This window comes from Pinus tabuliformis, chromosome 1_2, assembly GCF_031772625.1.
Source record: "Pinus tabuliformis cultivar Carrire ecotype Pingquan chromosome 1_2, CPIR1, whole genome shotgun sequence".
NCBI classification, from domain to species: domain Eukaryota; kingdom Viridiplantae; phylum Streptophyta; class Pinopsida; order Pinales; family Pinaceae; genus Pinus; species Pinus tabuliformis.
This window is the reverse complement of record NC_142298.1, coordinates 723,475,564-723,494,504: the sequence shown is the minus strand read 5'-3', so window position 1 is coordinate 723,494,504 and position 18,941 is coordinate 723,475,564.

Genomic DNA, 18,941 nt, shown 5'->3' with positions numbered 1-18,941 from the left:
TTCCGACTGCATGCATGATGTCTGGTCGAGTACCTGTCAAATAAAGCAAACTCCCAATCATGGATCTATAAGTTGGTTGATGAACTGTTGCTGATTCATCATTTGCACTGAGGCTGCATCCTGTAACCATGGGTGTACATACTGGCTTTGAATCTTCCATGCCATACTTCTTCAAGATCTGCTTGAGGTACTTGGTTTGAGTCAAGAAGATGCCTCCTTCATTTGGTTGGATTTGCAATCCAAGAAAGTATGTCAATTCTCCAAGTAGTGACATTTCGAATTCTTTCTGCATAACCAAGGCAAAGTTTTGACTCATAGTCTCTTCATTGCTGCCAAAGATAATATCATCTACATAAACAACAAGTATTAGCAATTTGTTATTTTCAACTTTTATATAGAGATTGCTATCTGCTGATCCTTTTGAAAAGCCTTGTTGGTGAAGATATTTGTCCAATCGATAGTACCAAGCCCTTGGAGCTTGTTTGAGACCATAGAGAGCCTTTTTCAATCTGCATACAAGGTTTGGATCATTCCAAAGAATGAAACCATCTGGCTGCTCAATATATACTTCTTCTTCTAAGTCTCCATTCAGAAAGGCTGATTTCACGTCCATTTGAAATACCTTGAAGTTTTGAAAACTTGAGAGAGCAAGGAACATTCGGATGGCCTCAAGTCTTGCAACAGGAGCAAAGGTCTCTTCAAAATCTATTCCTTCTTGCTGTGCATACCCTTTACAAACAAGTCTGGCCTTGTTTCTAATTACTTCTCCATTTTCATTCAATTTATTTTTGAAGACCCATTTTGTCCCTATGACATTTTTATCTTTTGGTCTAGGAACCAATTCCCAAGTGTTTTTCTTTTCGATCTGCTCAAGTTCTTCATCCATTGCTTTGACCCAGCATTCATCTTTGCATGCCTCTTTCACACTTTGTGGTTCAGTGGAAGAGAGTAATGCCAAATATCTTGATGCTTCTGCAATTCTTCTTCTTGTTTGTACTCCTGCTTCTTTCTGCCCCACAATCTGAGATTCTGGATGATTCTTTTGAATATATCTGGATGGAGTCTTCTCTTATATTCTTGTCTTCTCCTCTGGTTCTTCTTGAGGTTATTCTTCTTCATCATTCTGCCTTTGAGGGTAGCCTTCATCTTCTTCAATGTCTTCATGATGAACTTGCCTAGGAATATATCCCTTCTCATCAACCACTACATCAATGCTGTCAACAATTTTGCCAAGTATTTTATTGTAGCACTTGTATGCTTTGCTATGTGGAGAATAACCAAGAAGAATGCCTTCATCTGCTCTTGGTTCAAGTTTTCCAAGTTGCTCATCAGTATTCTTAATATAACATTTGCTCCCAAAGATTTTGAAGTGCTTCACCGAAGGAGTCTCACCACTCCAGAGCTCATGAGGTGTTTGAGTGCTGTTTACTCGGACATTTGTTTTGTTAAGAATAATAACCGCAACATGTGCAGCTTCACCCCAGAAAGTTGCGGGAGTACCTGATTCATCAAGCATAGCACGAGCCATTTGTTGGATTGTTCTGTTCATTCTTTCCACAACCCCATTTTGCTGAGGAGTTCTAGCTGTAGAGAATTCTCTTCTTATCCCATGTTCTTCACAGAAATCGAAAAATTCGTTTGAGGTAAACTCCCCACCTCTGTCAGATCTGAGGCACTTAATTTTGTGTCCTGATTCATTTTCAACCAAGGCTTTGAAGGATTTGAATTTTTCGAATGCTTCATCTTTGTGCTTCATAAGCCCTAACCAGACAAACCTGGAGAAATCATCAATGAATAATATCAAATATTCCTCTCCTCGAGGTGTCCTTTTCCTAAATGGACCACATACATCTGTATGGACTAGCTCAAGAGGTATGCTGGCTGATCCTTCCTTCTCTGGAAAGTTAGTTCTGGTTTGCTTTCCAAACTGACAAGATTTGCATATAGTGTTGTCTGGAATTTTGATATCTGGAAGACCACGAACTGCCTGATATTTGCATGCTTTCCTTATTTGTGAAAAGCTTAGATGCCCCAACCTCCGATGCCATAGCCAGTGTTCATCATCCTTGCTCAAATAGCATTGTTGTGGTCCTTCTTCAAATATGTATAGATTATTTGGAGTCCTTCTTCCTTTGATCATTGTTTTACCTGTATCAAGATCACGAACACAACATCCATTTGGTCTAAATATTACCTCTGTTCCTTGATCGCACATTTGACTGACACTCAGAAGATTATGCTTCAATCCATCAACATACAAAACATTTCCAGCTTTGACCTTCTCTTTCAATGGAGCAACACCTTTTCCTTTTATGGCTGCAGAGATATCGTTTCCAAAAGAAACTTTCTTCCCCTTTTCTAATGCGGTATATGACTCAAGCTTTTCTTTGTCCCCTGTCATATGTTTCGAACATCCGCTGTCAATGTACCATAGACTTTCTTGACCTTCTGCATAAAAGGCTATCCCACATCTTTCTGGTTGCGGTTCCTTTATTCTCCATGTTCTAAAATTTGAGGTTTGTTCCTTCTGAGTTGTCTTCTGGAACCTGCTCCTGCATTCAGAGTCTTCATGACCAAAGTTATTACAAATAGAGCATTCAACTTCATTTTCAAGAACCGAAAAGTTGTTATAAGTCCTTTTCATGGTTCCAGTCATTCTCCCTTGCTTTTGAGCTTCTCTATTCATGATTGTCTTGTAGGAAACACATTGAGCTGCTTTGTGACCGAAGTTATGGCAAGAAAAGCATTGGCCATTGAAGAAACTTCTGCGATAATCAGATCTATCATCCAACCGATTGTAGCTTCTATTCATATTCATTCTTGGAGCAAATTGGGAAGATTTTACCTGTGGCTGATTGTAGCTTCTGTTTGTCCTTAAGGCAGTTTGTCCCCGAATTTCTTGATGTTCTTTATTTGTTCTTGAGGTAAACTGTCCTTGATTCTCCTGATGACTTTTATTTGGCCTTTGCTCGCTTCTCCTTGCTGCATCAAGATAACTTTTAGAGGTAGAGGCTTGAGATGTTTCTCCATTATATCCCAGACCTGTCTTGATCAGAGGAGATCGCTGCACATTGATAATCGCATCCAAGGTTTCAGATCCTTTAACAAATTTGAGATTAATCGCTTTTGTTTTTTCAATCTCCTTTCTAAGACAAACAATCTCACATTCCAATTTTTCAAGATGTTTTTCCTTTTCAGTCAGTTGACATTGTAGAGAATCAATAATAACACTTTTCTCTTCTAAGCAAACTTTGAGATTATTCATTTCTTCATAAAAGCCATCTACATCTATAGCATCCATGTAGTCATCATCTTCAAAAGCCATTAAAAGTTTATATCTATTACCTTGTTCATCTTCGTCACTATTTGAAAGACCATCACTATCTTCATGAGTGTAATAGCTTTTCTTCTTTTCTTTCTGTTTCTTGTTCCATTTAACAGGTTCCTTTCCCTTTTCATTATTATCTTTGTGAGGACATTTGGCAGCATAATGATGTACTCTTCCACAAGCAAAACATTTAAAAGGTAACTTACCTCTGAACCTTCCAGAACCCCTTTGAAGATTTCTGACAAAATTTGATTCTTCTTCTTCATCTTCTGGCACGTGACTTGCTTCATAATAATCTTCTTTTCCTGAAGCTTTGAAGGCAACTTCTCTTATGTCTGATGGACCTCCCTTTCTCATTTCATAAGCGGTTAGAATTCCATGAAGCTGAGACATAGTAAGAATTTGCAGGTTTTCCTTTTCTTCTATGGCAGACACTTTAGATTCAAATTTGGGGACAAAGATCTTAAAACCTTCTCAACCACAATAGCCTCTTTTATTTCTTCACCCAAGTTTTTCATGCAATTAACAATCTCATGTACCCTAAGGAAATAGTTGGCCACACTTTCATCATTATACATTCTGAGAGTCTCATACTTAATCCTGAGAGTTTGAAGTTTAGCACGCTTTACCTGTTCGTCTCCTTCATAGCTCGTGACAATTTTGTCCCATATTTCTTTTGCAAATTTATAGTGCATTACCTTCATGAATTCCGATTGAGATATACATCCCAATAGAGTATTGACTGCTTTCGCATTTGTTTCATATTTCTTTTTCTCGTTTGCATTTGTAGGAGTAGCTGAAGGAAAAGTGTAGCCTGTATGTATGATGTCCCAAACTTCTGTACCAAGAGATTGAAGATAGGCAGTAACTCTTACTTTCCAATAATTGAAGTTTTTCCCATAAAAAACCGGTGGCCTGATTGATGCTTCTCTCTCGTAGTTGCTCATGATGAACGATCTACCTTCAAGCGATCAAGCTTCTCTGAAGGACCTGCTCTGATACCAATTGTTGGAAATAATACTGAGGGGGGGGGGTGAATCAGTATTATCAGAAAAACTTTTTCATTTCATGCTCAGAAACATATACGCTACTTCAGTTAAGTGAAACAGCGTGTACACGCTACTTTGTCTAGAGCAACCAACGTATAACAAGAAAACTTATGATTCAGTAGCTTATCTTCAGTAAATGCATCAAAACATTATTAACCATGATAGTAAAACAGGTGCAGTATAACAGAACAGATCATCACGCAGAAAACACACAAATGAACACCATGATATAAGGTGGAAACCAAATGTAGGTGAAAACCACCTGCTGCAAGTCGTCTCTATCTTTCCTTAATATGAAAATTTAGTTTACAATCTTTTGTACTAGTGCAGCCTTATACCAGTACGCAGGCTACAACCTGCTGAAGGCTTCAACCTTCTCTCGTTCTCCAAACTTCCTTGGTAGGGAGCTCCAACCCCCTTTGCTCTTGTACTAGCTAAGATACTAGTACGTAGGTGCTGGCCTACAATCTTCTTTCCTTCAGGTACCACTCTTCATACATTTTCAGACTGGATATTCCTGAAGCACAACATTACAATCTGAAGACCACAATTCATTCAACTTTCATCATTGAAGCATAAAACAATCAATACTAGCATCATCAACCTTTGAACCACTGAATCACTGAAACCCTGTCAAACCCAATCACCAGAATACAGAGCAGACTACGGAACTCTGCAATAACAATCAGACCCAACTGCAACCCCAAAAACCAAACTTCAAAAGATATACGCTACTTCAATGAGAGAAACCCGCGTGTACACGTGTTTTTACCGAAGACAACCTGCGTACAGATCTAAAAATAAATTCTCTTAACTTGCAGCTGTACCAGACATCAGTTAGACCCAGAACATAACATTTCGTCAGTACGCATAATCAACCATATCATAATAGTGCATTTCAAACCATTAGATCCCGATCTGCCCTTAGATCTAGTCTTCCATCAACCAGTGTGATCTCTCCTTAGCTTAGATCAAGAAACCCAGAACCTGCATGCCAGATCTCTTTATTTTTCAGATATTCAAGACTTTTCAATTGTCCTTGCCTAATGATCTTCTTCCCCTTATATAGCCTTAGGCCTTGCTCAATACCAAGGGCCAAAACCATAGAAATCCAATACCATCAACTTCAAAACTAGGGATCAACACGTCTGTCGAGATACTTTGGTCCAAAGACATAGGCTCAAGTACCAAGGACTAACTACCACGGACCAAAGGGAAGCTTCTCGACATGTACGCCTTTTTCTGTTCATGAAGCTGTGTGCATACGCGACTTCGTATATAGCGAACCTGCGTATCCGCGACTTAGTATATAGCGTACCTGCATGTATACGCAACTTGGGCCTAATGAACCTGCGTATATGAAATTTCTCTTCATACTTGTAGTCTGGACTGAGATCTGACATCAAAGAGAGTTGCCATCAAGGACAACACCTGGATCGTAGCGCCACACCTGTGCCAAAATGCCAACACAAAGTTGTCCGTCTCAGCGGAAATCTTTGTTGTCAGCTATTGGGGGTATTGATCCTACCGATTCCAATTTGATATGTTTTGGTCTAGAGAACCATGTTCCATGCCTGCCTCATCAGACTACCTTTCTCATTCAGGTAATCATCAATGAGAAAACCATTCATATGACTGTCATTGATGAAAGTGTTTATACCTGCATCATGTCAATCTCCTACGGGAAAGCCATTGGTTCCCCTAACTTGAACCAATCCACGAACACTTTGGAAGCTTTCGGCGGGCGTGATTCGCGACCCTTTGGTGTCTTACCTAACCTTGCCATTACTTTGGAGGGAAAGATAGTACAAGTCAAGGTAGAGATTGTTGACGCTAATCTCAATTATAATCTTCTATTCGGACGAATCTGGACCCATGCCATGCATGCTATAGCCTCTTCCCTATTTCGCTTGATTCGCTTTCCCCATCAAAGAAAAATCGTCAGTGTCGACCAGTTGTCCTTATTTTCCTCTTCCTCCTCAGATGGCAATGTTCCATATGTCAAGCACATTGATGCTCCTTATGAGAGTGTGGGGGTGGGTATTTTTAAATATTCTGCCTTAATGGGATTTTTTCCGCTCCCACCTCCTCATGTTGCCTCTGTTAACATGATCTCGGCCAAATCTGATCCTTGGGCCATACCTTCACCATATCTTGTTGATACCTGGGGCAAGGTTATGCCACTCAGTCCTACCAAAATCAATTACGTGGAGGTTTTTTCGGCCTCAAGTTCCATGTCCTCTGATTCTCCTGTTTCAAGGACTTCCGTCGATACGTATTCTCAATCCCCATGGCTTGGTGCTTCGAAATCTATTGATCCCTTAGCCGAGAATTTTCTTGCTGACGAAAGTATCATGGAAGTAATGTCTCTTAAGGACCCACCTTGGAATGCTAGTCATCATCATTCCTCATTCATGCCTTGCATGATGGTCATGTCTATGTGTTTTGAGCAGTTCTCTTCTAAACCGCCTATTGACGTGTCAGTTTATCCTAACGTGGTCAAGATCTTTCAATTAAGGGCACCTTTCTTCCTTCATGGATTCAGGTTTTTTCTCCCTCCCCGAGTTTTTACCGATTGCCCATTATTGCAATGGGGTTGTCATCTAACTCGTAACCCTCCCTTGCCCAGGGGGCATGGGGTAAAAGCCTTATATGAGTTCTACTCTATTATTTGGCTGAGTTGATGCTTACTCATCATGTCAACGGTAAAAATATGGTGTTCATCTGTGTTGATTGATTACCCGATTCCAAGCATGGACTCTGTCAAAAAGTACTATGCTTAGGTCATCTTGCATGGCCACTTGTGTACATTAGTGTGTCATTCATTTTTTGAAGTGTGGTTTGGTGCGTTAGTTTTCAAATAGCTTTCCTATTTACTGTGTTTTCCCTACTTTGCAGATGTCTATGACTCCTCACATTGGTTTTGCAGATAGTTCTTGCTGTAGTACCCAAAATCTATCCTCCGCGGCAATGGCTATTTATGACCCTCACGGTGAGTTGATTAATCTTCAAGGCATTTTTTTAGGTCACACAACTAATAACATTGTTGAATACAACGCAGTCATCGAACTGTTGTTAGAAGCCATTGCTCTTGACATTCACGAGTTGGTTGTCAACCTAGATTCACAACTTTTTGTCCTTCAACTCAACATGCAATATTCCGTCAGAAACCTTCAAATATTGAGAATGTATCTATGTATTCGTCTACTGAAAAGGCATTTTGATTATATTACATATCACCATATTCCTAGGCACATGACTACATTGACAGATGCATTAGCTAAATGAAACATGTGAAAAGCCAAAAAAAATTCATTTGTACTATAGTAAGCAAGAAAATACAATATATATCTATATCTATATATATATATATATATATATATATATATATATATATATATATATATATATATATATATATATATATATATATATATATATATATAGATATGGTGATAATGTTTGATACATCAAAACCTCGAAAAATAATATGTGTGTTCAAATAACATCGGTGGCTCGCAGGCCTCATATATCTGTGGCACGCGGACCTAAAAAATGTAAAATGTTGGACCTAGGAACTAATCAGCATGGTGATCATGGTATCATGAAAAGACTCGTGCAACACGAGTCAGAAATTGGTGGATCTGGTCCAATACTCCCACCGTGTGTCTCCAGTACTGGCGAGGAATGTCTCCCACTCGATCATACTCTGGGATACCACGAGTCAACCAACCCCTCAAGGTTCCTTGTGATCTCCTCCTTGTTGTCACTCTCCTTGTGATAAGGAGCGACATTGAACTAGCGGGCGACGTGCCTAGCTATCAAGGACATCCCAACATGACACTCTGATCCAATATTTGCATTGACAAAGAGAAATGTTAAGAAACACATATATACCAAAAACAATTTAAAAAATCACAAAACAAAAAATTGAATTTTTACATTCGTCGTCGAAATCCTCTCCATCTGGCAGCGACATTTCCATATCTCCATGGAACTCAGTGCTACTGTATGGCCAATCCTCCACGATGAGCAGATGTCATCATAGCCATGAAAAAAAGGCGGGCCTGTAAGACATATGCTGGCCCCCATTGATCCTAAGCATCAAACGACTCCAACAGGCCATCCGTGGGTCTCGTGGCATTGGAGGATCTACTTCAGTCAATGGGTACTGGAAAAACAACACCCATTCTAAGAAAAAGGTCACCAATATGGATCTGAAGAAAAATTGATTCAAATTCCCCGCCTTAGCTTTTTCCAGCTAGCATTTTATGTTGATCTTCATGGCTTCCACCCAATTGAAGAATGTTAGTGATGTACAATCAGTGGAATATAGAAATTTTGACTTGTTAGTCTCATGCATTGCTTGGGACCCCACCACTCTGTTGATAGTCAACAGTAGCCCTCTCAGTGTCAGATCTCGCATGGTGGCAATCTCGATCTTTCCACTTTTGGATTTGAGGGCTTCACTGCAATGTTCAGCAAGCAGCATGGATATGCTTGCCCCAATTGGTCATGACCCATATAGGTTGACTGGTTCCCCTCTCCGGGATAGTCCTATGATGAAATATATGTCTCAAGTTTCTAAATCCAACTCCTGGTCACCAATAATTAATATTTCCCAGAGACTAATCAGGTATCGAAGCACCTCAGGTTGGGCCCACATCCCTAGTGTGAGAAAGAACTTTAGGAGCCCACAGTTCCCCAAAGCGTTCAAGCAATTTGGATCATTCAATGCCTGGGTTTCCACATCTTTGTGCTCACGTTATTTCCAGTCTACCATTTTCAACAATTATTTCCTACAAAAACCATATATTTAAGTCAATAATCATTTTTTGGAAATAAAATTTGGATTCCAATCGTGGTTTTGAAAGAAAAATGATTTTTTCCTTGTTCACGGTGTCAAAACGCATGTTTTAAAAATAGTTGCGCCGATAGCGCGATAGGATGTTTTAATCACCCTCTGCCAGCACAATTCCATGCCCGGAACTTGTGCCAACCGAGGGCATTTTTTTTACAAAACCTCCATCAAACAGGAATAAATGGTATGGAAATGGAGCTTAGGGCTTTGGCTCCTACCTACAACTGGCAGCTCAACGAATGACCTCTCGGACCTCACGCAATCTGCCCCAAAACAATTAGGGCAAAAGTGGGTGAAATTTTTTTCACATCAAGGTAAAATGGAAAATGGTAAAAAATACTTACTTTTCCTCCCTTTTATTCATTCTTTCATGAAATATTAGGTTTTGTAAATGTTTTAAACTATTTTTCCTCAAGAATCGGATAATGCACTTTACCTTTTTTCGCAGCAATAGGTGATGTATGTTCGACGATGATATCGAGTCACATTTCAACTCTTTTCTTGACTCGTAAAACTCAAATGAAAATATTGTAGAGTATTTTTCCCTTTTGACTCGTAAAAGAGAATAAAATGGGGGTTCTACTCTCAAGCGCTTTTCCGACCCTTTAAACATGAAAATATAGCTGAGCCCTTATCGTTTCGAACTCATTAATAGATGTGAAACATCGTGCGCACAATATACGTTTACCCATTTTTCGGGCTAGGATGCACTATTTACGGAAAATGTACTCCTTGGCTAAAATGGTCAAGCGGTTCTCTCAAGTGTCGTTTTCCACCTTTTTGGGCTCGAGAGACACAAATGTTTGAAAAGGGACCATGTGGAGTTTTATTTTCCGTTTCTTTTTCAAACTCTCTAAACATGAAAAATATACTGAGTTGCACCTTTGTCGGACTCGTTAAATATTAAACGACATCATATTTGTCACCATGACGAACATAAGCTTCTCCTTCTATTGAAGCCCCGCAAATCGGGTCTACAACAAGGGGGATACCCACCTGGTCTGGGCCTTGAAAGCAGCTCCTTTTCTGTTTGGGGTGGTGGGTCTGACTAGGGATAATGGGACCAGTTTCCCAATTTCTTTGTGATGTTGCTAAGGGTTGATGTTTCCTTTTCTAAAAGTTTCTAAATAAAATGCTTTTAATCTAATCCAAATCTAAAACATGCAGTTTTATTCTAATAAACAAAAACATCTAATTTTAAACTATCCCAGGACTAACTCTTCACTTATGCAATCTAAAATAGTTTCTAACAGAAATTGGTAATAAAGATCATTCAATTGCTACAAGAAAAGAATTCATTAAAAGTGAATTGTCTTGTATAAGAAATTAGCCGAAAGAATTGTCAGAAACATATCGCATAATAAGTTATTCATACATTAAGCATAAACAGAATAGTCACCACCTTACAAAAGTGCCAAATGATAACTTAAATATTCAAGCTTTCATATATAAACAACTGAACAAAACATATTACTTGACACATAATCAAAAATCATTAATAGATAAAAGTACCATTGATAACAAGTCCTACTCATGAGCTTCAACAATATAGATTTATCTTCTCATGATTCAATATCTACTAAGAATACAGAAATGCATTTCAGTAGCAGACATTAAACACAAATATCAATAAATCTCATTCCATTCATTCATCAAAACCTCCTGAGAGGGTGCAGAAGTGCATGTTCTGAAGAAATGTTTTTCACAAATTTCTGGACCCCTCTCTAAATGCATGAGAGGGGTTAAAATACTACTAACTAAAGACTAAAAATAGTTTATTACAAAAATATAGGAGGAGGTTGAAATGACCATCCTCATCTAAATGAAAAATAAAACTAAAATTGTATCTTAAAATTAACTATGAATCTTTTCTCGGAGATCGGAAGCATTCAGCATCGGCTTCAGGAGCATTGGTTGGCCGACCTCTGATTTTAGTTTTCTTACGAAAGCAAAATCAACCAGCACTGGTGCTATCTTTTTGGCAGAATTTGTGAGGCATTTTAGGGTCATACATTGACTATGCGGTTTAACCAAGTATTGCCAATAAGAGTCCCAATTCAACTTAGTTAACTTCTTAATTGACTCTACCCTTTCTTCAACTCTCTGTCTCCAGCTTGTCTATAGTTGCTGTGCTTTTGGGAGAAATCTTGGAGCGTTTTCTGATATCAGGTTTGGTCTATGCAAATTTTCATTGACACAGTCAATGACATTGTTCGTTGTTGTCGCTGCTTCTTCAGTTGCCTGTTCTGCCTTTTAATTTGTGCATCCCACTTATTGAACAACATTTCTTTGTGGGATTCATTGAATTTGAGCAACCCTGCTCTCTTGCCTTCATCTGATTCCTGCCAATTAAAATAATCAAAAATTTTCTTATCAATTAAATCATAATCAAGTCGCAAATCCATGACTTTACTTGTGATTTTATTGCTCATCTCGCAATGGGAGCTCCATTGCGATATTATTTGGAAGATTGCCTCTTGCTATTGCAAGAGTTGGTCATTCAAGGCAAGGGATTCTGAGATGAATTCTATGACTTTGGGATCATTTTTATGCACTTCTAACATGGCCTGTAATTGATGTTCCTTTTCGGCCAAACTGCTTTGATACCCCAGCTGCATCTGTTGAAAGTCCTATTGTAATTTTCCCAATTTTTCTTCTGCTTCCCGGTTAGCATTGGCCTGTTGTAACTGTTGTTGCAAAAATATGATTTTTTCCTTTTTATCCTTGATCAATAACTATACTTCAGATGCTTTATCAATAGTAGCAGAAGCATAGGTTCCTGTGATCTGGGATAACTTAGTCAAATTTTCTGGAGGATTAGTGGTAGGGTCTCGCCAAAGGACATCTAGCTGCTCTGCCTTAGGTGAGAGCACGCTGTCTAATTTTCATTTCTTTATCTATCTTCTTACCACTACTTTGTGCTGCGGACTGTAAAATACATCTAGAGGAGGAATCTCCTCTATCTTCAGCATGATTTCAGATGATGGGACTATGGGAATATGCTCCATTTCTGGAGCGTTGATGACTGTTTCAATGACCATTTCTGTCATTGTTTGTGCTGTATTCTCAGGTGTCTTCATGTTTTGCTCCTCAGTATTGATCAATTCATTAAATTTTTCCCACTCTTTCTCCAGCTCAATTCTCACTAGCTTTGGTGGCTAGATGAGGGGAGCGGGAACCTTCACTTGTGGTGTCGACAAAACTTGTTGCTCTGGGTGCTCTTTAGATTGGGCAGTATCCCTGACTAACCCTTCACTTTTATTATGGTTACTCTCTGACCGTTTAGACCATTCTGGTGATTCTTTTCTAGACTTAGACTTGGATTTGTCTGTCCCCGAACTTCCACTTATGGTGATGCTAGGAGTGGGCTCCCTTATTGGTTCTAAGCGCAACTTGTCCAAGGGGATGTTTGCTAATCTCCACTCTCTGTAGAGTTTGAACTCTTGGAATTCTGCTAGGCCAAATTGAATTTGGGCTATGTGTAAAATGTCTTTAAGTGTGCTTTTCTGCTAGAAGATGTCATCGAAAAGATCATCTTCTTTAGTGAATACCTTTATTTTGACAGATGTAGTAAATTATTTTATGACATCAAAGGGATCGAATTGTCTCCCTAGAAATTTAAACAGTCGTAGACTTAATATGTTATCTACTTCTTTGAAAGCATGACCTAAATGGAATAGCAAAAAGGCCCCATAGGCCACAGGGAATTGCAACCAGATGGCCTTTTTCTTATCTTTCAATTCTTTGCTCATTCCTCCAACCTCGTAGGTTTGGTAGGCTATTTCATGGGCCAATAACTTATCAGGAACATACAAGGGAAGCACATGAGAGGAAGCAATGCTTCCGAATACTCTGATGTAAGTGAAAAACTCTTCTCTGAACCATCTTTCGACAAGGAGAATATCAACTTCAGCTTCGGGGGAAAATCTTGGGGCGTCTTTATTATACAACATTCTGTGAAGGGGTAACATAACTCCATGACAAATCCTATAAAAATATGGGGTAAACTTGGAATCCCACAATTCCTTATGGTAGACTTGAATGGGCAAGGGATTTTGCATAGTCCACTTCCAACCCATGAGAGGAAATCTAGAAACAGAACAGATTGCATCCATGACATAAGCAGCTAAAAAGAAAGGAGGATAAATCCTCTGAGAGGGAGTTCTTTTAGACCAGTAATTCCAAATAGCAGAGGCTAAGTTATTAGACAATATCTGGGCCCAATCCATAATAGTGGCATTAGTGGCTGCATCTAATAGGGGTAGCCACTCGGATGAAAACTTGTTGATATCAGGCCTTCCAAATAGCCTACATAGCATTGCAGCAGCAAAACAATATGGAGAGGAGAGGGAACCAGTACTGTACATACCATGTTTGTCCCTTTTTAATGGTTCTTCCTTTGCTGACCAGCTTTTGGTACATTCCACCAAATCTTCATCTTATTTGGTGAATTTCTCCATGAACTGCTTGTTGTAGCTAGCTTGTGGCTTTGGTAAATGATACATAAGTCTTAAATCGTATGGGGTAAATGACCCAATAAGCTCCTCGTCCTAAGACTTGAACTGCTTGTCTATTATATCAGCGTTGTCTAATACCCACTTGACCATGTCTATATAGGGAAGTATCTTACGCCTTGCTGCTATGCAGTGTAGGAATGAGCATGCAAGTTTAGTAAGTGATGCTTCAGATGACATGTGTGCATCTGTTGTAACTGTAACTTCCATAACTCTGGGGTTTTCTTCTTCTAGCAGACTGTACATGCCCGCCCAAGCAGATATGTTGACTTATTTGGTACAAGTGGTCGCTGTGAATAAGGGCGTCATCTCTGTTTTCTCAGCAACGAGAGCTTTTCCCTTATTTCCCATTACGTTCTGCACACTGATCTGTATATTATTCTTCTTGCCGCTCCTGCAAGTTTACAAGTAAGGAACGAATAATGGTAAGTGACAAGGTGATGGGAAAGCTCTTTAATTTCGAAATCATATCAAATATATCACCTTACATGAAACAACCTTTCGATCAAATCTAAATCTTTTCTCATAAATAACCATCAATAAGCCACTAAATTAACGTTAATGCCCATAACTCGGTATCAGATTATGAGAAATATTTCATTGAACAATGAGCATTGTTGATCTGCAATAAACCGATTTTGCAATTTGCTTTGCAATATCACAGATTTCTATATCGCTAATCCTTTTCGTCAACAATCATTTATTTCTTTATGCGACTGTGAGATGGGATTTGCGAGATGATTTGTCGCATATCGCAGGATCGAGATGTTTTATATTAGGTGGTGCTTGCGACATATGAAATCTGAAAAATGCAATGAATCTCTAAGGCACATGATCTGGCATCATCGTGTTTTCACAATTCCGAAATTTTGTTTATATGATATCCTCCTTTACCCTTTTGCGATGTGATTTTTGTTGTTAAGAGAACAATTTTATTTGAGACTTATCATAATACTTAAGTTTTTGGGTTTTGTGATTGTTTTTCCTAAGTTTATGATAGTATTTTTTTATTAAAAGGGAATTCTAAGTGGTAGTTTTTCTTTTTTTAGAAGGGTCCCCATTTATTTAGTGTTATTACTAATACTAAATAAAAAATGGGGGTTGTTGCTGGCCACAACAATTGGCGATTCACTAGGAAGAACCAGTTATCTTTGATTGTCGTTTGAATTTTATAAAACTTCCAAGACAGAAAAGTTTTTTGGAAGATCAAACTTTATTATAGAAATATAAAGTACATCATGCTCTTAGCCATTAATAACAATTTTCTTCTTTCGTGCTAATTCTAATTATTTTCTTCCCAAAGCTAGTCATTGTATTTACATCAGCCACTACTTGGTTTATAAAGATGAAAACAAAGACGTCTCTGTAGATCAGTTTTAAGTATTCTCATTTGTCGTAGGTAGAGCCTCTGCTACCAACAGGCATTCATAGCCTCGACAGGGTTACCTGTTACCTAGCAATGATCTTGTATCTTACTTTGAGAAATATACAATTTTCAAAGATAAATCCATATCCACACTTATTGCTTTTGTTTTCTTTTAATTCTTAAAGAACAATATCTTGGTTTGGTGGCCAAATTATGACAGTTCCATTCACTTGATTTATAACTTTGCTGAACAAGCTGGCTCATGATGAGACCCCTTTCCCTTTGATTGCAACAATCTTGAGTCATTGCCCTGTTTTGGTATGCAGTTTTGGCAATGTCAGCAAGTTATAATATTACCATGCTAATTCGGCTCGTGATGAGACCTATTATTCTTTAAGTCTATAGTGTATCATTGGATTACTCTTTGAAACTCATAATTCCCTAGGTGGGGAGGAATTCATTGGTTCCTTAAGAATAGCTCTAGATGAAAATTATAGAGTTTTTTTGAAGACAACTTTTCTACAGTGAACCTTCGTTTTGTTATTGATGCTTTTGATGACTGATATAAAAAAAATTCCCACTAAAGGTTGTTTTTATCAAAATTCATAAGGTTGAAACTAGTAAAATTTTCAGGCTTGTAGAATTTGACTGTATCTTTCAATAATAATGATTAATTTGCCAAATCAGTTCTATTTATACAAGTGAAAAACAAAATTTAAAAGAAACACTAATATTTTTCGTGAAACCCAAAGGTAACCATTTACAACCTGTTTTATTATCAAAATAAAGTTATAAACAATAATTTACAAAAATAGAAGAGGTCATCTTCTATGGAAAGTATTTTTTAAGGATCTGCCCATTAACAGGTAGAGATTCTCTTTTCCATGCTAATCTCGTAACATGAAAATCGATGGACCTGTAATTTCAACAATTTGGAATGGTCCAAGCCACATTCATTGGAATTTAGAATGTTTGCCTTTTTCCCCGTGAGCCTGATCCCATTTCAATACTAAATCTCCAATTTGAAAATCCTTCCTAGATAACATGTTTGAATCGAAGGAAGCCTTTACTAATGCTTGATGATGAGCATGTGTAATTTTAGCCTGTTCTCGTTGCTCTTCTAGCTTAAGAATCTGTAGTTGTCTTAGTTGTAAAGATGAAGATGGTGTTTCCTCAATAAATTGAACTAAGGCCAAAGAAGGAATTGCTAGATGAGTTGGGAGAACTACTTCTTTCCCATAAACTAAATTGAAGGGAGAGGTGTCAATGGAAGCCTTTTGAGTTATTCGGTCTACCCACAGAGCATACATCAATTATTTGTGCCAATTTTTATGATTATGATCAATAGTTCGCTTAATGATCCTGATTAGGTTTTTATTTTTTGATTCACCCAATCTGTTCCCTTGTGGGTAGTAATTGGCAGAATACTTAAGCTTAAAACCTCTTTTAAGTGCAAATTCAGTCATAGCATTTCCAGAAAAGTATGATGCATTATCAAACATTAAAGCAGAAGGTAATCCAAACCTGGTAATTATGAACTGATCTATGAAATCGATGATATGTTCAGCATTAGTTGTCTTGAGAGGAACTGCTTCTACCTATTTAGTAAAATAAACTGTAGCTATAAGGATGTACCTATGCTGTTTAGAAGAGTGAGAAATGATCTCACCTATTATATCCAATCCACATTGATCAAATGGTTGATCGATATTGACTGGTTGCAATGGAAATGATGGTTTCTTCTGTCTTCCAGCAGCAGTTTGACAAACTTAACATTTCCTTACATAGCTATGTGCATCTTTAAATAGTGTAGCCAATAGTATCTTGCGCGTAAAATTTTATGTGTTGTTGCATCTCCTACATAATGTCCACTTGCTGGTCCATCATGGAGTTTCTGCAACTATTTTTCAACTTCATATTTCTCAATACATCGAAGAAGAACAGAATCATAATTCATCCTAAAAGGCACATCGTTTATGAGTTGACATTGCTTGGCTTTCAATCTTAGGGCTCTTTTCTTTGTATAATTCAGATTTGAAGAAGCATATCCATTTTTTAGATAAAACATTATATCAGCATATCTCGATTCAATATCGTTTACGCTTACCTCATACATTCATACCTCTTGATTAGGAGATGGTATTTTAGAAATAAGCAATGCTCCAACCAACATCTTGCAAAAACCTGGACCTTTTACAATATTTTCTGGCTTGATCTCAGCGTCGTATTCTTGTATGGCAGTGACCCAATTTGCTCTCTTTTCACCCACGGCTTTCTGCACTAACAGATTTCTTACTGCTGGAAATGGAACTATTATCTTTGTATGGGTCTTAAGAAGAAAGCGTCTAAAATGTTTGATCACTTTGAAAAAAATGTAAGCTTGTTTCTCAACGTCGGAATAATTTGATTCAGCCCCTTGCAAACTTGAACTAAAGAAGGCAATTGGGGCTTCCACTTTGTCTTGATTGGCTTGTGTGAGTATTGTAGCATATGACTTCTCAGAGGCAAATGTATACAAAATTAAAGGATCAGAGAAATTTGGAGTTGCTAGGGATGGGGCATTAACAATCGCTTTCTTGATCAGATTGAACGCTTCATACTCTGCTTGGCCCCATTTAAAGAGTGAATTTTTCTTGATCATTGTTTGTAATGGTGACACAATCCTTGAGAAGTCTGGAACAAATCTTTTAACAAAATTAATTTGTCCAAGGAAGGATTGCATTGCTTTCTTATTATGTGGTAAGGATATTTTGGAAATTTCCTTAATTATATCTAGATCAATATGAATTCTAGATTTTAACACTATAAATCCAAGAATTTTTCCTTCACTTAATGCAAAAAAGGACTTTTTTGGATTAAGTGAAATCCCACACCTTTGACAACGTTGGAAAATCTTCTTTAAGTCTCTGAGGTGATTACCACGTTTTTTAGAATATAATGTTATGTCATCCAAGTAAATCACCACTGATTTGTTTACTAATCCCTTAAATGCAATATCCATAGCCCTTTGAAATGTGGCGCCAACGTTAATCAACCCAAAAGGCATCTTTTGATATGCATAAGTACCCCATTTGGCTCTGAATGTGGTGTTTAGCTGATCGTCCGGATGGACCAAAAATGGTTGTAGCCATAAAAACCATCTAAAAAGGAAATTAATTCTGATCCTACAACCGCTTGCAATATTTGTTCCATAGGAGGTGTTATCACTCAGGTTATCCTTAAATCTCCTTAAAGGATACAGCCGAGGTAACCACAAACCAATCTTTGGACTGCAGGTGCTAGCCCACCAGCAGTCAGAGAGGGCTCTCTCTTTAGGATTTAGCTTTGTTGATGATGATTTTAGGCTAGTTATTGAGTACAAGGGGTTTTGTTTTAGTTTTGGTGGGATGGATGATGCTTTCAAGTAAAGAGGCAGGGATAGCATGAAATATTTAGAACCATTGGGCGTGGAGTCAAGGAGTAGGACTGCTGGTGCGTTTTCTTGGTCACAAGAGAGAATATGGAGCAAGATAGCTGCACATGAAACAATGATTCAGGCTAAAGGATGGAGTGAAGGCTAGGAATGAGAGGCAGTTAAGAATCTCTCGTTAAGCTTAGCAGAGGGAAGGTGAATGAGCTCTATCTAGGAGAAGTGAAGAATCCCTAGATAACTGTCAAACATGAGTGAATTAGGGAAAATATGAGCCACAAGGAATTCATATTCATTACTAATTTAGATGAAAACATATAGAAACAACAGAAATTGAGCATAGAGGGCAATTAAACCAATTCTAAACTATTCATTCTTTCTACTATTTTGGATGGTACATCAATGGAAAACAAA